The 18,537-nt window shown below is 45.3% G+C and overlaps 1 long non-coding RNA gene across 1 annotated transcript in view; it reads left to right on the top strand.

The window, feature by feature from the left end:
- The window catches only part of LOC106150136, a 76,258-nt gene extending 58,733 nt beyond the window's left edge, over window positions 1-17,525 (top strand). The window contains exon 3 of the long non-coding RNA XR_001236765.1: window positions 17,399-17,525. This is a non-coding gene — a long non-coding RNA (uncharacterized LOC106150136). The remainder of the gene's footprint in view (window positions 1-17,398) is intronic.
- Window positions 17,526-18,537: the final 1,012 nt, after the last annotated feature.

The raw sequence follows: 18,537 nt of genomic DNA on the forward strand, positions 1-18,537 counted from the left end.
CCTCCCTCCTTTCCTTCTTTCCTTCTTTCTTTCTTTCTTTCTTTCTTTCTTTCTTTCTTTCTTTCTTTCTTTCTTTCTTTCTTTCTTTTGATACAAAGGAATCCAGAGTTTTTACACTGGGCTATGTTCACAGCACTTTTATATATGGGGACAGGATCTCTCTTTGTCATTAGGTTGCCAAAACTGGAGGATTACTTCAATTTGTAATCCTTTGTCCTCAGTTTCTCAGAGTGCTGGGAGTACAAGTGTGTGCTACTCCCACCCCTATGTCCTGATTGGCAATTCTTGAAGGAAAGGTAGGCTCTCAACATTGCTCAAAAACCCCAGAGCTCAGTATTTCCCACATTTGGTCTGATGATGAGCATCTTTGGGGCTGTCATCTTAGGATGACAGAGGGGCTAGTTAAACTCATGTTAGTGAAGACCCCTAGGTACCTTTGATCTGGACCAAAGACGGAAGCCAGAAAACCTGGTGCCATTATTTTCCCCTACATAACTTTTTCTGAAGGCTCTTCGTTTGCAGCCAGTCTTTCACTGTGACCTGTGGGGTGTGTTTGGGAGAACCCTTTCATGAAGACCTTTCTACTGAACCCAGATTCTCAAACCAGCACAGGTACAGAAGAAGGTTGGCTGACTATAGGACCACTTCATCCTGCTCATTGTGGTGACTTTGGAGCAGGCTGGTGGGACAGACAGACCTAGACATCTCTTCCATCTTTCTATAAGCATCTCGTAGAATCTTTGTTCCTTGAAGAGCTGATCAAACAGAAGCTTAATAAGGGAAACAGAAACTTGAGTTTGGAGGATGGCTGAAAAATCCAATTAAACAAGGCCCTCAAGGAAGTCGCTGTCCTTGGGTTGGCCTTGTGAAGACTATAACTGGATGATCAGCACAGAACCACTGCTATACGCTGACTTCATCCACCCTTTCCATGACTCTGCACCCAGAACACCTTGTACACCTCTACAGACATTGCCACAGGCCTAGACAGCAAGTGACATTTAGTGTATCTTGTGCATTATTTTTTGTATCTTTGGTATCTAACACCATCTTTGCTCACATTAGAACATAGTAATTGTCACTGATGAATCCGGGGCAGACATTTTTTATTTATTTTTTTGTGGATCCCTTGTCTAACATCAACAATCTGATTTGAAATTTCATGGCAAAATTCATGGCCTGTGTGAGGCCTAGTGACTTAACTAGTGATTTAGAATTGCCGGTAGACAAGATGCACTTACGTATGTGTCTAACATCTTTGCAGTGTGAAGATTTTCCGTGGCCAGGCACATTTCTTTCCATTTGGGTTCAGGAACCATCTCCTCATGTTCCCTGTTGTGAACCATCCTGAGTAATTGTACATCTCTGCTAGTTACAGCATCGTGACTCTTCTAGATTTTGTGCTAAGTGACACAGATACATAGGCCATCCTGCCTTGGCAGTTCCCTAATGCCATGAATTCAGTGGCAGCTGCACTATCAATTGTGAAGTTGCAGCATGCAGCATTCGTCTGTGTCCACTGGCTTCCTTTGACTCTGTCAAAGTCACGACTGTGCTTCCTTAGTAATTCCACCATAGGGGCAGAGGAGGAGGAGGTGATTTGTGTCCTGGACATCTTAAAGTGTCATGGCTGACACCTTTATAACAAACAAAATGCTAAGAAAAAGCATAGCAAATTTATCTGATCATAGTGTCACATGACACCACAGCATGGGAGCTTTCATATAGAAGACTCAAAGGCCCAGGGTGATTTATTCACTATTTTGGGGGGTATTGTGGATTGAACCCAGGGCCCTTGCACTAAGTTACATCCCCAGTCCTTCTTATTTTTCATTTTGAGACAGGATCTTGTAGAGTCACTAAGTTGCCCCAACTAGGCTCCAACTTGTGGTCTTTATGCCTCAGCCTTCTGGAGATCTAGTATTAAACTATTTTTATGCTTAGGTTCAATAAAGCCTCCACAACTGTATAGAAATATGTTTGGACCATAAAAGATATGATCTAACGGTAACAGACATATGGGAGTAAACCCAGCAAGCCTGTCTGTTTAGATTCTTTGTGGCCTCTCTGTCCTGCTTTCCTTCTTCCTGGTTATGAGGCAGGATCCTTGCTAGAATGGAGGTCATATGACCTATAATCTAACAAGGTAGATCAGGGATTTCTTTATGGCCAGCCCTTATACAGAATGGGAAAAAGATAAATAAAAGGTTTTTATGGCTGGCTTTGGGGAGAAGGGGTTCTGGTTTCTATGACCTGCCTTGGGGAAGGATTCTAGTTTCAGCAGCTTACCCCGGGAGAGCATGAAGGGTAAGACAGGAGGGCAGGAGAAGGTCAGAAAGAAATTTTATTTCCAAGTCTTTCCTGAGGCCTTCATGTTAGAATATAGTTTTCTGAGCCTTAATACCACAACTGTAAGTGTTACCCAGAGCATGCACAAAAATGTGAGTACTATTTCATCCTCTGGTCATACAGTGCACTGTTCGGAGTTTCATGGAGGAAAAATAGGGAAACATCTTCCAACCATGCTTCTCTTGGCTCTTTAGACTCCTGCACTCCTGGGGTGCTCGCTTTTCACATGCTTCCAGCAGAGAGCACAGACTGGGGTGGGGGGTGCGTGTGTGGTGCCGCCAGAGGGGTCCCTCTCAGCGAGGAATGCCTATCCCTCTACTGCCTCAGCCTGGGGCTTCCATTCGAATCAAGAGTGGGCCTGGGCTGGAAGGGTTTCTTGGCAACTTGGAGTGATGGCTCCAGGCCCTCAGGGGACTGCCTGATGGGTGGCGCAGAACCTGCAGAGGGGTAAGAGTCCCACTCACAGTTGGGGCTTCACAGGGTGAAGGGTGTTTGTCCCTCCTCCATCCTTGAGTACTGCAGGCTGGCGAAGGAACCCAAAGGAGGACTACAGATGCTCCTGAAGGCCAGGGTCTGGGCTTGAGCATGATTAGCCTAGAGCACTGAACACATCCTGTGTCTGACGGTGTGAGTCACCCCAAGCTGGGATGCCAGCACCTCAATATGACCACAAGTATGAGTATGCAGTGGTAAGGGACATGGGAGCCTGGGTTGCCCCCTCATGGGACTTGGTCTTGGCCTCTGGTCCTGCTGGAGCTGGAGCCTGAAAGCACACTTTCCGTCTTGGGATGCGTCTCATCCCATCACTGACACCTCCAACCTCAGGGCTCCACCAGGTCCTACGGCTCCAGCCTCAGATGTATTTGCACTTCTGTTAGGGTCAATTCGTGGCTTGCACCCTTCTGTGTAACCCAGTGTGTGGGCTCGAGCACTGTTCCCAGGTGTGGAATCAGGATCTAAGCACTGGCTTCCTGCTTTGTGGAAGGGCACGTGACACTTTAGTGAAGATATTCAGAAATGTTCAGAAATGTCTGTGACTTTTGGAACCCGGGGACCTTCATTAAAATGTGGGTCTCTGAATCTTCACAGGGTTTTTCTTCCCACCCTCTCTAGTGTACCCATTTACCAAAGTCTTCAGTTAAATGTCCAGCTTTTATTTGTTCCATCCAGCTACCAAGATGTCAAGATGTTCTATGGGAAGTTCAGGCGGTCCACCTATCTCCCAGCTATTTTATGACAGAAAGCACTAAAGTGCACAGAGTTCTGAGGTAAAGTTCTAACCGAATCTTGTTTTCCAGCCCACATTAAAGCAAACTGCTTTTGAGTGTCCTTATTGGTCCGAATGGAAAAGACTATCTCCCAAGCCAATGGCTGTGGCCCATGTGCCCAAGGCCTTAGGAATCTGATCTAGCACAGATATTATTAAGCACGTCACCGGCAGCGAATCAGTGTTGTTACCTTTAATCCTCCTGTAGACCATGGTCATTCTCCATGGTTTATCCAGTGTCTGCAGGGGCTGGACTACTGGACATATGGTCACTGTCGCCACCTTGTACCCCCAAGGTCTTTTATGGTGATACAAATATCTGCCATTGCTGTTTATCCTACCATGATGGATGGGGTATTTTGAAAAGTTTCTACTTAGCATCTTCCACAGGCCAGGGACCCAATGTTGAGGCTGATCCAAATACTGAGGTTATCAATTCCTACTGTGTGCTAAGGATAGGAAAACCTCCACAGCATGCCACTGGACCCATCAGGGTCACTGTGAGTTGGCCATGAGCCAAAACTCCACCTAATGCCTGACCCTGGGGACCTGCCCACTCTTTTTTTTTGGTACCGGGAATCGAACTCACGACCTCGTGCTTGCCAGGCAAGCACTGTGCCCCTGAGCTAAATCTCCAGGGGGACCCCCCCACTCTAACAGGGGGGCAACAATGTCATGCAGGCTACTCATGTGTCAGTGTCAGCTCACACTCTGAGTCCAGAAATCTTTGACCTGTCTGGGTCTTTCCTTTCCCTAAGCAATTAGTCACTGGAGCAAACATCCAAACGTCATTTGGTCAAGACTACTGACCAAGGTGGAGTTGTGTCACCCAAAAGACGGTCTCTTGAGATCCTAACACCCTGTACCCAAGAATGGGGCCTTACATGGAAATAGAGTCATTGCAGATTTAATCAAATGAAGATGAGCTTGTAAGGGTGGCTCTTACTCCAAGAGGACTGGACTCTTTATAAAGTGGTGAAATGGAGACTGCCACTTACTGCGGCAGAGATCATGCTGATGGTATGAGACGGTGCCTTTGTGGGTGCTGCAGTGAGGGTGGCACACGTGCCCCTCACCTCAATCCAGGCCAAAGCACAAAGTCATGGTAGCATTTGCCGCCCCTGAAACATGCTCAGTCCGATACAGGAAGTTGTCTCTGGAATGAAACCTTATGCTCAAGCAAGGGCTTTGGGCTCCAGAAAATTCTTTGTTGGGGTTTTCAGGGCTTACTAACTGGCAGCTGTGTTTAATGAGTAAGTTCCTTAACTTCCAGGTATTCTGTCAGGACATTATCCAAACAGTGCAGAGCAAAGCTTAGGTTCATCGGGAAGACGTCCATTTCCTAGGGCTCCCTGCCAGTTTTTGATTTAGGGAAGTAAAGGGCGGAGGCTCTGGTAACCATGGTGAAGAGAAGAGGGAGTTGGGTGTGTGTGTGGAAACGGAGGGGCAGTGGCAGGGGTGGGTAGCAAAAGAGCTGCTGCTCTGTGGGGCAAAGGGACAGGCGTGTGCTTCTCTAAGTGTCCCCACAGGGCCACAGGCATGTCTCAACTGAGTGATGGTCAGGCAATACTGCCCGAGGGCCCTCACCACACACTTCAGATTTTAATAGGAGAGTGAAGGGGAAGGGCAAGAAAAAAATTTCTGTCTGCGTCTTTCTCTTCTACTCTCCCAGTTTCTCAGACTTGTCTTGGGTGGCTCTGTGTAGAACGGAAACAGATTCTCCGCAGAGCAACCTGTGTCGGGGTCTGCTGAGATGTTTGCTCACACACATGCACCAACACGCAGGAGCATACATGCACATGCATACACACATGTGAGCACAGCAATGATTTCGGTAGTGATGGGAAGAGGCTGGATGGAGGTGTTACCACGGCCAGGAAAGCTCCCGGCTGTCTTGTGCAGTAATAGCTCACACACTCACACACACACACACACACACACACACACACACACACATGCAGTTTCTGACAACGACACTATCTTATAAGTTCATTTAAATTTTTTTAATAAAGAAGGAAAAGGGCCCTCTACTCTTTCCTTCCTTCTTTCTCTTAACTGCTGCCCACCTGCCCTCTCTCCAACTTTTTAATGTCAAGGAAAAGGGATTTTCATAATTTCCAGGCATAGAGACCTTTGGTCTCTAATGCCTATTAGGAAAGAATCCTCTTTGTCTTTGACAGCCTTAAGAAAATCTGTTCTCACCCTGATCTTTATTTCAGAGGAAGAATTTTTGACAGATGCATTTGTTTTTTGTTTTTAGTGCTGGAGACGGAACCCAGGGCCTTCACATTGAGATGCCCAGCCCTTTTTTACTTTGTATACTTCTCTATAAATACACAGATGGACTTGGTCTTGCTAAGTCTCTCACCTGCCTGGGCTAGCCTCGGACTTGCAAGCCTCCTGCCCTAGCCACTCAGACTGCTGGGATGATGGGTGTGCACCACCAAACCTGGCATGAATGCCTTTCTCAGCACAGGCTGTAAGAGGCCATGACGGTTACTTGGTTAAAAATTAGGATTGGCATATTTTTCTTATGCTTTCTTTTCCATTGTTTTCTGTAGGACATCTTCATGTCCTCTATTTTTATTGACTATTTCATATCAGAGGGCTTCTGTATTTAAAGAGGTAAGTGCTTTGTGTGTATTTTTTGAGGAAGGGAAAGGAAGGAAGGAGGGGGAGGAAGGCAAATATAGGGGAAGAAAGACAGAGTTAGCACAAACACTGCTGGGTCAGCAGCTTCCCCTCCTGGGCGATGCATGCTGAAACCTGGAAAGGGCTTTCCAAAGCAGTGCTCTGGGGGAGCAGGCTGGGGCACTCTTGGCTGGTTTGCAGTGTACGGGGGAGGTGGAGTTGTCAGGCGAGGGGACCCGTGAAGAGGATCAGGAACTGCAGGATGAACAGAAGCTGCTTGTAATGGACGTGAAGAGGAACAGGAGGTGTGCTTTGAGGGGTTGTCTTGCCTGGAGGGGGTTAAGTGGGGAAAGGGGCAGATATTGGAGTCCCTTGGGCAGAGCTGCAGCAGGGGTGGTGGCAGTCCATGCAAGAACTATTCAGAGGTGCTTGCCCAGCCACTGACCAGATTAAGAGAAGGCGAAGATGGCTCTGGACGAGGAGGGCAGGGTCTGGAGGGGGCGGAGCCGTGGAGGGCAGCAGGAAGGTCAGGAGCAGGAAGTGATTGCCTGGATGAGGGTAAACTTTGAGACACAAAGAGGTGAAAGTGGCCTAGAGTTCTTTGGAGAAAATGTCCGGTCTCTCATGTGCATGTGACATCAGGAGAAAGATTTGGACTGAAGATGTCTCTTACAGTGAGGGCTGGGACTGTAAGAAGAGCTAAGATCCTTCTGGGATTATGATTAAATAAAAAATTAGGAGATTGTCTCTTGTAGACTCTATCCGCGTATGGCTCTATATCTGTAAAATATATGTACCTACACTCTTGTGTATGTCATGTATCCATTATGGACTGAATTGCATGTGCTCACACCCCAAGTCAGTGTGTTGAAGCCCTCACCTCCCCTACTTCACAATACAACTATATTTGGAGTAAACTGGGACCTTTAGAGTGGCCTGTAGTCCATATCTGACTGGTACCCTTAAAGGAAGAGCAGATCAGGACTCAGACACCCACAGAGGGAAACCAAGGGGCAGGCACGGGAAAGAGGAGACCACCCGCGAGCTAAGGGAGGCCTCAGAGAAACGAGCCCTGCTGATCTTGGACTTTAGCCTCCAGACCTGTGAGGAGAGAATATGTTGTTCGAACCACCCTGGCTGGGCTATTTTATTGTGGTAGTGCTAGGAAACGGATGCCCATATCTCTATCTGTACAGTGTTGTAGCCACATACATGTGTATGCACACTTTTGCCTAAAAAAAAAAAGCAAACAATCTCTAGTGGTTCAGTTAGAGAGGAGGCTAGTAAGGCGAGCCAGTCACAGAGCATTGCCTCCAGGCACGGCAGTCCCACAAACACAGGTCTTACTAGCAGCGGTGATTTTCTGATTGGAAGTAGTGGGGATGACTCACTCAGGCTTCATACTTAAGGGGTTTTTCAAGGTCTAATGCACCTCCTGTGCCACAGCTCACTGCCCCAAAATGCACCTTGGTGGCTTCAGATAAGCAGGGAAAGACGCAGAGAGCATCTCCTAACGTTCACACTGGAAGAGCCTCTAGACGCCTGCATTTTATGAGACCATGAAGAAGCAGCAGTGTTGCAAAGAGCAGCCATCCTCCCACGTGGTCCTCAGCTCTGTGGGGTGAACCTCATGCTTTCCATCCTCCTTGCCCATCCTGGGGCCCTGGTAGGGAGAGGGAAAGATGGGTGCTGCTTTACCTTTACACAGGAGCCCTGGTGCTAGGGCATGCTCGGAAACTGAGCTCACGCAGGTGATGGCTCCTGGGTCTCTCAAGGGTGCAGCTGGTCCTGACTCTGACCCTTGTGCCTGTGCTTAGAGAGTAGAAAATGGTCTTAAAATGATGAGTGGAATCACAGGGATTTTCCTTATGACATTGCAGAGTTACTGTTGTAGTCAGGTTTTACAAGGGAAAGAACTTAATACAGGACACATAATTTATAGGGTTGTTTTATAATATTCACCCAAAGAGTTAAATGCAAAAGCATGTAGGAGATCTTCCCAGGCACTAGAGACCCAAAGAATCCAGTTGAGGGCCTGGATCCCACAGCAGTGTCCTGCATGAGTCCAGCTGAAAACCTAAAGCCCATGGCAATGGCCTCCACGAGTCCAACTGCAGGCTTAGAGCCTACAACAATGTCTTATGTAAGTCTGTATCAAAGATCTGCACTGGAAGGCCCAAAGGTCAGTGGTGGAAGCTAGAAAGTCTGTGGCAGCAGGATGAAGGATCTGTGCTAGCAGGCTGAGGGATCTGCGCAGGAGTCAGGAAGTGAGTTTCCAGGTAAAGACCAGAGCTTCCCTGAAGAGAACCACAGCCATTCTCAGCAATAGCGAGGTCTGGAGCTCCTCTGATGATAACAGCCAAATTCATATCAGCAAAACCTCTGCAACAAGCTTCTCCAGGAGAACCAACAGCACAACCCTTATCCCTCTGGTGCTCTTTTTATGCTGTTGGCAACAATCTTCAGGTGGGCCCTCCACACCCAGCACCACGCTGGTTCAGTTCAGCTGGGTGTTATAAGTTGACCATTAGTTGTCAATCCACCACAGTTATAGTATTTACTTTGTGTGGACTGTAGCGAAGGCCAGGCAAACTGAAGCCATGAGAGAATTTTAAAAGCAAATGGGGAAAAACTATGTGTAGTAGATTGACAACTGGTGGTCAACTTACAACCCCCAGCTGAACTAAGTAAGCATGGTGCTGGGTGCGGGAGGCCCACCTTGGTATTGTTGCCAGCAGCATAAAGGCAGAACTGGAGAAGAAGGTTATTGGGAGCGAAGAGAGGCTGTTGGGAGCTGGTAGAAACTGTAAGGAGCTGTTGGTTGTCTTGGAGGAGCTTGTCATGCTGGCTTTTCTGATGAACTTGGCTGTTTTCATCCTCCAAGGAGCTCGGGGCCTTGTTGGCAATGAGAACAGCTTCAGTTCACTTTGGGGGAGCTCTGGTCCTCACTCTGAGCATCGCTTCCTGGCTCCAGAGGGGAAGAAGGTGCACAGCTCAGTCTCCTGAAGAAGCTTGCTACATTGGCTTGCCTGATGGGAACTCAGCTGTCTTCACCACTGGAGGAGCTCAGGACCTCACTGTTGCTGAGGACGGCTGTGGTACCTTCCGGGTGATCTCTGGTTCTTACTTTGAGCATTGCTTCCTGGCGCCAGTACAGGTCCCTCAGCCTGCTAGCATAGATTCTTCACCCTGCTGGCACAGACTTCCTAGATTCCACCACTGACCTTTGGGCCTTCCTAGCACAGATTGATAAAACAGGCCTGCATGAGATATTTTCATGGGCTCTAGGTCTTCAGCTGGACTCATGCAGGACATTACTGTAGGATCCAGGCCCTCAGCTGGATTCCTTGGTCTTAGTGTGTGGGTAGATTTCCTGCACTCTCCTGTATATCATTCTTTGGGTGACTATTATAAATAATCTTATAAAATATGTGTCCTGTATTATATTGTGTCCTCTTGCACAAAAACCCTCAAAACCAACACACTATGTGACCTTCATGAAAAATAAAATAAAAATTAGGATGACTTGCCAAATATTTGTCAAAACATTAAAACTTTTTTTGCTGGTGATTATAAATATATAAGGAATTAAAAACTAGCAAAATGTATTTATTGGCTAGCTATAATTTATAACATTAGAGACACTGAGAAATAGTGCTTGGTTTAGTTAACTTTTTTCATTAAAGGTCAACTTTTTGATATTAGTATGTTAGATAACCTAGCCTATTTGTGAGGACATAACCAGGATCCCTAATAAGCCTCTTCAATACTGACTCTTAGATGAAGTGCCTGAGAGAATGCTTGGAAACATCACATGAAAACACCTCCAAAGTGCTGCCTCTTCCACACCCTCATATGAAGAGGCAGAAAGGATTGGTCTCGAAATCTAGAATCAAAATGTGAACATAGAATTTAGGATATATACTGTTGATTTAGAATCAAGAACATATAACTGGGTTCTGGCCATGTATCCTGGTCTTCAGATATAGAATGCAAAATGTAAACCTTAAATCTAGAATGTATAATGTTGATCTAGAATCCAGAATGAATACTATCAACCCAGAACCTGGAATGTATACTGTTGATCTAGAATCTAGAATGTATATCATTGATCTAGAATCCACAATGAATACTATCAACCCAGAACCTGGAATGTATACTGTTGATCTAGAATCTAGATTGTATAATGTTGATCTAGAATCCAGAACGAATACTGTCAATCCAGAACCTGGAATGTATGCTGTTGATCTAGAATCTAGAATGTGTAATGTTGATTTGGAATCTAGAATGTGTAAGTGGGGTCTGGCCGTATATCATCAAATATGAAACAAGATCTACCAATAGTGCCTATTCTCACAGAGGCAGACACAACGCAGGGAAAGAAATGAACTGAAACATCTATGCTTTTTTTTTTCTCATGCTAAATTCTCCAAACAGGTAAGGCATCCTGTGAATGAAAATTTGTAATATTATTTGAATAATTTTATTCTATTTTTAATTGACATGCATTTATTTTACATATTAATGGGGTATAGTGCAATATTTCAACACATGCATACCACATAATTAGCATAATTAGCTTTTTTTTCTGGTACCGGGAATCGAACTCATGACCTTGCGCTTGCCAGGCAGTTGCTGTGCCGCTGTGCTAAATCCTCAGCCCCTAAGCTTTGCCTTCTTGTCATTTCTTCATGTTTGGAGCCAAGGTCCTCTTTTTCTTGATCTTCTTACCTTATAGCTGTGGTAGTGAACCTTTTAGAGACCAAATGCACAAACTGCAGCCCTGGACCCACTTATTTATTGCAAATTAAGCCTGAATACTGAGGTTTTAATTTAGAAAAAATAATCTTTTGTCTTAAGTGAAAACACAGTGACAGAGCTTTCAATGACACAAACAGCCTGCTGCAGCACACATGCCACAGTTTGGCCACTATTAGTCTATAAGATAGGTTATTTTGAGCCCTAGTCAACCCATCGCGCCTTGGAACACCAGAACTTATCCTTCTATCTAGCTGTATTTTAGGGCTGTTTTATTTCTTTGTAAAAAAATTTATGGACAGTAAATTGAATAGTGCCTGTGTCCTCATAAAATGTACAGTATGGACCGAGCTTCTTTTCTACGGCTTGGTGAATTGTCATGCTTTTTTCTATATCTCGATACACTTCTAACATTTTATCCTTTCTATTTTCAGTGCTTTGAAATATCTCCCAGGTTCCTGTAACATAAAATGTTTTCTTTGCCAGCATCTTCACCCTGAGTCAATCTGGCTCTACTTCCAGAATATTTTAAAAGACAGCATCATTCACAGTCCTATAGCTATTTCTTCTCTAACTTCATTTATATCTGATTCAACTTCCATTTCCAACATCACCACTTTTTGTATATTTTGCTGCACATTCACCTTTGTTGATGAAGTCCCTCTTTTGCGTAGCTATTTACATAAAATATCTGTGGCTTTTTCACTGGGAGCCAGGGAGGGAGTACAACTATAGCCTCTGCTGTCTGTGTCACACCAGAGGTGGTGTGACGGGTCACTGATGAGCTTTGAAGGAATGATGTGGTTTATCAATGGTTGTAATGCATTTCTCTTATTTGCACAATGAGTCATGGAATGAATATCAAGCAACAGAGTTTGCAATTTATGCAGTTGCCCAACTAAAATTGGAACCGTACTGGGGGCGTGGATATTATTTAACTTCAATTACCACAGGGTAATGGAAATTCATGCTTTTGGAAAACATGCAAGGTAAGCACCCCGGAATATTTCATATTGTGGTGTGTGCCTGATAAATAGGAGATATATTACTACTGAGATTTTTCATTGTTCTTGAACTTGAATTTTAGTTCATGCTGACTTCAGGTTGTTCATGTGTGAATGGGCTTTACTTCTTTAAGAAATTGCAATCTCATTTTCCACTTTGAATTCCTTGTTCAAAAATGTCTGAGGGAAATTTGCTGACCTGTTGCTTCCTATAGATGCTTTTCTGGAGCATCTGTGTCTGTGATTAACCATGAGGAATAAGCATTAGAGCTGAAGAAGTTGCAGGACCCCTAAGAGAATTGACTGTGTTGATATGTGGGGTGAGGCTCCCTGAGATAGACCATGTTTCATGGATTCTGAATTACTCTCATTTTAAAAGTGTCTGTGTTAGTTTGCTTCTCAGCAGTGTAACAAAATATCTGAGATACCTTATAAAGAGAAAAGGTCTATGATGATTCACAGTTTTGGGAAGTTTCAGTCTCTGGTCAACTGGTCCTTTGCTTTTGAATCTGTGGCAGAGCAGTACCTTGTAGTGGAAGCACATGGCAGAGAAAGCCACTCATCCCTTGATGACCAAGAAGCAAAAGGAAAGTGACCAGGATCCCACTGTCCTGCCAAGGGTACATTCCCAGTGACCCAACTGCCACCAGGCCCCACCTCTTAAAAGCTCCTCCACCCTGACAGCACCATGACCTGGTGCCTAAATCTCTCATACTTCAGTGGCAAGCAGAAACACCACAACGACAGCCAGGATTTGGAAGCAGATGTATTTACATCAATGGGAACTGGTCAGGGTCATTTCCAGAATATCAGGCCCTGATCCCTGGTGGTCTAGGGTTTGTATGAGATATGCAAGCATGAAATACAGAGGCAGAATGGCTTGTCAATTGGGGATTGGATTATACAATGTACATCACAGTGACCAGCTATGCATCATAGTGACCAGCCTTTTCTAAGAGACAGGAGCAACTGGAACTGGGACAGGAACTATTACCTGGGCAACTAACAAACTGCAGTATACTGGGGGGGGAGCATTTTCTGCTACAGTAATTCTGCCTTTGGGGTTCTTTGCAGTGTCACAAGGTTAATAACAGTTTTGTTGGAAGTCCTTTTGTTGGCTGGGGCTGCTATCACAAACACTACAGACTGTATAGTTTGAAATCACAGACACTTACTGTCTCACAGCTCTGGAGAGTAGAAGTCTAAGATCCAGGGCAGTGCTGGTCTCTCCTGTGGCCTCTCTTCCAGCTTGCAGGTGGCCACTTTTTTGGTGTGTTCCAATTGTGGCTTTCCCTCTTTGTATGAGTGTCCTTAGTGTCTCTCTTTGACTGAATTTCCTTTTCATAGACAATGCCCAGTAAGATTGCACTGGAGCCACCTTCACGACCTTCTTTAACTTAGTCACCTCTTTAAAGACCCAGGCTCCAAATACAGTCATATTCTGATGGGCTGAGGATTATGACTTCAACACATAAATTTTGAGGGTGGACACAATTCAGCCCGTAACAGGCACTAAGAAAACATGCACATTAATTTTAAGATGAATTCTGTTTTTAGAAATGTTGAGGAAAAGCCAGGCCTGTTGGTGCATGCTTGTCATACTCTGGGTGACTGAGGAGGGAAGATCACAAACTTGAGCCTAGCGGGAGCAACTTGGCAACTTTGTGAGACTGTCTCAACCCTGGCATCAGAAAACAACAACAACAACAACAACAAAACAGCTGAGGATGTAGCTCAGTGCAAAGGCCTTGAGTTCAATCTCCAGTATCAGAAGAAGAAAGGAAAAAAGTTGAGAGAAGTAAGGCACCATATTTGTTAAATTTACCTACCTCTGTCTCCTTTTTCATACATTGTCTCACTGAAGTGGCTGTGATTATTCTATAGGTCATATTTAATATAAAATGTTGAAGTGACTGGTAAATAGAGAGTGGGACATAGCTCCAACATTTTTGTAAAATATAAATATACCTACAAGAGTAAGATTTTGTTTGGGGTTTCTTGGGCATCTAAATATGTTCACTGAAGTTGAACCACAATAGTTGGAACTCTCGGCTCTCAAACACATGTATAACAAGGGCTCCTTTGTACTTATTACTTGCAAAATAGTCCTCCTGGTACAGGGGTAGAGTCCTTCTTTCCCTGTGGTCCTTATTCTGTGGTGCTTCTAAGGTAGCTACTCCCACAGCAGTCAGTTAGGATCCTTAGCTGATGGAGACCACCACGAACTGGCTCTGAGCAGGATTTAAAAGTAATCAGTTGGCTTTGTATGTTTACTTGTGAGTCTGGCCCAGGCCCAGGTCCCTTGTCTGGAGATGAGCAGTGGATTCATAGAAAGTGAGACTCTATGAGTTACTGGTCTCAGCTGAGGCCTGTAGTGGCTGTGAGGCCGTGAAGCCTTAAAGGACAAGCAAGGCCCCAGCAGAGGACAGCTGGCTCCAACCCCAATTAACTAAATAGAGACTGTAACTGCAGGTGTCAACCTGGAGATAAGATAGTATCCTAGTTAGAATAATTTACTACTTAGGGAAGTCTTTGTGCTGACTCCCAAGGTCCTGCTCAGGCTCCCATGCTTTCCTCAGTATCCCCTTCCTTTGTCTGAAAACCAAGTAGATATGAGCCAACCAGAGAAGTTTTTTGTCTCAACTCCCAGAGACTCTCAAATTCCACTAGAGGGTTTTGATCCTCCTGGAGCCCTAAAATCATACCACTTCTCTCTTTTATTTAAGCCTTGACTATCCACTCATTCAGGAGACTGTTGGCCTGATCAGTCTGAGATACTTATGGTCCACCTGACCTATTGTGTTAGTCAGTCTTCTGTCACTATATCAAAATACCTGAGATAAAAAACTTATACAAACAAAGGGATTTTTTTTTTTTTTTGACTCACAGTTTCAGAGATTTCAGACCATGGTCACTTGACGACATTGCTTTTGGGCCCATCATAAAGCAGAACATCCTGGTAGGAGGAGAAAGTGGCGAAGTTGATCATCCCATTCAGTAGGAGGCAAAGGGAGAGACAGGAAAGGGCCAGGCTCCAGTATCTCCTTCAAACACACCCCAATGACCTCACTTCCTTCCACTGAGCTCCCACCTCCCAAAGTTTCCACCACCTTCCAATAGAACCAAGGGCTGGTGCCTGAGCCTTTTGAGCACACTCTGGATCCACACTCTAGCTCCTGTCTTGTGTCCTGGGACTTAGCTCATCTCAGCACTGACCCCAGCTCACTTTGCTCTGAGAGTGCCTTACCTCAACTTGAAATGTCCCTAGCTTCCTACTGGAGTTCTCCTAAACCCTGGATGGAAAACCTGCAAGACCCCAAGTGACACTCCTATATGCTTGTCTGGACATGGATGCCAAGGTGTCAGGGGTTGGGGCAGCAGGTAGGCAATTCTCAGGTGTACCCTATAGGTTGCTCTGGGATTCCCAGATGATTTTCTCTAGACATGGCTTGGTGGCCGACTTGATCACACATTCACACACTGAGTTTTCCTTCTTCTATCCTTCTTGCTCTCTATCCTTTTTTTTCCAAATAAACCACCTGCTGTGCCGTTGGATAAATACAGACTAAGGCAAGTGGGGTCTCCTAATGAGCCAAGTCTGAGTCCTGGGTCTTCAGCTGGGGCACCTGAAAAGGAGAGAGATGGGATGGAGTGTTCTAGAGAAAGTGAAGAAGGTGCAGGTCTCAAGGAAAAGGGGTACCACTGCCCCAGCAGAGGGGAAATAACCTGCATGGACCAAGGTATGGGGGTGGGAGTTAGAGAGAGAATTTCCCACTATTCTTTTAAGGCCTTGTGTAACGGTGGAACCAGACTGCCAGGAATTTGTCTTACTAAAGGGTAAGACAGGAAATTTACCCACAATTTCCTCCAGTGTTACTGAGTCATCCCTCCACATTCCATCCATCAACTTCAACGTGTACAGAACAGCTACCTTTCCCAGGCTCTTCATCCTCATCCCACACCTGTACAGGAGGTTGCCATGACCCATCACAGAGATGGGAAACCAAGGCCAAATGATGAGCTGATCTGCCAGAGCCCTAACAGAAAGTCTTGCAGAGTTTGGGATTATCCTTTGGGCTCCCTGCCCACTGTGACTGGGCCCCACCTTTTATGGGAACCACCCCAGGGAAGGTGGTTTGCTAGGTTCCTGGAAGGCAGAGGTTTGCATGTGCATGCTTGGTGCTGGGGCATTCCTAGGAGTGCGGGGGAAGGTTGCAGTGGCCGATCTAAGAAAGGGAGAGGAGAGAAGCCTCATAGCAGTGGCTTGGAATTATGTTGAGTCATTGTTACCATCTTCCCGTGACAGGATTTATCCCCTGCAGTAGAAGAGCTTTTGACTCGATCTACAAGCACCATGGTGCAGGATTGAACTTATCACTCTTCAGATGTGAGTCAGGCTCATGTCTTGTTCTTCAAAAGACCAGTGTGTAGTCAAATGCAAAGACAAACAGCAAAGCAAACAAACAAAAAAACCCCAAAACGCAATGTGGACATGTTGTTGTGAGAAAATAGGATTCGCAAGAGAATTTGTACCCACTTATGAGTTCCACTGAAATATAGACAAGAGCACATTTCCATTTAGTTTCTTTTTCTCTTAGGTTGGTTCTGGTTGACTTTTAGCCTTGGGCCCCTACTGAGTATGGGGATAGTAACATACTTAGCGTTTGCTAATGACATTCACATACATGACTGAGATCCTTGTGCCACAATCACCCTCTTTACTGATGAACAAGCCGGAGCCTAGAGGCATGAGGTCATCTGAGCATCACCAGGCAAGCTGAACAAGAAAACCACTATCTGGATTCCACAGCATCTAGGTCCAAAGCCTGTGCTGTCTCTGCAGCGCAGAGCCTCTGGGGCTGCTTAACTGGACACAGTCTCGCTTCAGCTGAGTCAAAGTCACACGGCCACATTCACAGTCCTCGTCCACAATGACTCCAAATCGTGGGCTTGCCATTCTTTTAAGTGTATTTTTCCTATTTTTTTTTTTTTATTATAGATGTCAGATTTTCCTCCTTTTGCTACAAGTTATCCTTGGATAACTTTAAATACCTGGAGGAGGGGAAACATGGTAAATCTGAGTCTTTTATTGATTCTCCTAGAGACATTCTCGGGATTTTACTGCTCTGATCTCATGCACGGCACTCTGTTGGGAACTTTCTGGGGATGTCAGAGAACGAGTAGCAGAGATTTGGAGGACAACTGTGGGTGTGACACTTTTAAAAGATAGATAGCTTCCCCAGAACTTTCCCCAAATCTCTTGAGGGCCACTAGGAAAACAGTGTTTGGAAAGACCCAAAGGTCCTGAGCCAGTGAGTGGGTCCGCGGAATCAGATGCTGAATGTGAAGTGTGGGGCCTCCTTAACCCATTTTTCTGTCTCTATTGCAGTTTTTGTGCATGCTGAAGAGTGACAAACGATTAAACATTCCATGACAAGAGAGGTCCAGACAAGCTCCTTGAATATGTTTAAAAGAAAAATTCTAAAAGAAGCAGAAACCTGGTGTGGTGGATTGACAGCTGGTGGTCAACTTGTGACACCCAGCTGAACTGAGTCAGCATGGTGCTGGGTGTGGAGGGCCCACCTGAGGATTGTTGCCAACAGCATACAAAGAGAACCGGAGGGGAAGATGGTGTGCTGTTGACTCTCCTGGAGAAGCTTGTCACGCTGGCTTTCCTGATATGACCTCAGCTGTTCTCATCATCGGAGGAGCTCGGGACCTCGCTGTTGCTGCCGTTCTTTCTGGGGGAGCTCTGATCTTTACTTTGAGCACTGCTTCCTGGCTCCAGTGCAGATTCCTCAGCCTGTGAGCACAGATCCTTCATCCTTCTGGTGCAGACTTTCTAGCTTCCACTACTGATCCTTGGGTCCTCCCAGAGGAGAACCTTGATACAGACTTGCATGAGACAATGTCATTAGCTCTAGGCCTGCAGTTGGACTTGTAGGGGGCATTGCCATGGGCTCTAGGTCTTCAGCTGGACTCAGGTAGGATACAGCTGTAGGATCTAGGCCCTCCGCTGGATTCTTGGGTCTCTAGTATGTGGACAGATCTCCCACCCTCTTGCATTTAACTCTTTGGGTGACTATTATAAAATATTCCTATAAATTATGTGTCCTATGTTAAATCCTTTCCCTTGCAAACCCTGACTCCAGGGTGTCTGTATGTGTGTATGTGTCTGCATTTTCCCTTTCTTACTCTTTCACTGAATATCAGCGCGTGTTACACGGACTGAGCTTGAGAGTCCCTGAAGCATGGTGTGGTCATCCTCATGTCTGAAGCCTCCATGGCCATCAGTTTGTTTCCAATGTATTTGTGGAAAAGTATGCAAACCATCTTGCCATTAAACTATTTTTGAAATCTTGTGGGAGCCTGCCAATATTTTTCCAAGTTAGCTAAGAAACTCTCTTGCTCATGAGAGAAGCTCCCCTACTGTAAGGCTGTTTCTGGATATATTTTTTTTTTTTTTTTTTTTTAAGCAGGAAGGATTTTTTTTTTTTTTTTTTTTTGGTTTTTCTCCGGTACCGGGAA

The sequence above is a fragment of the Chinchilla lanigera genome, unplaced genomic scaffold (assembly GCF_000276665.1).
Source record: "Chinchilla lanigera isolate Chin_1 unplaced genomic scaffold, ChiLan1.0 scaffold00064, whole genome shotgun sequence".
Taxonomy (NCBI): domain Eukaryota; kingdom Metazoa; phylum Chordata; class Mammalia; order Rodentia; family Chinchillidae; genus Chinchilla; species Chinchilla lanigera.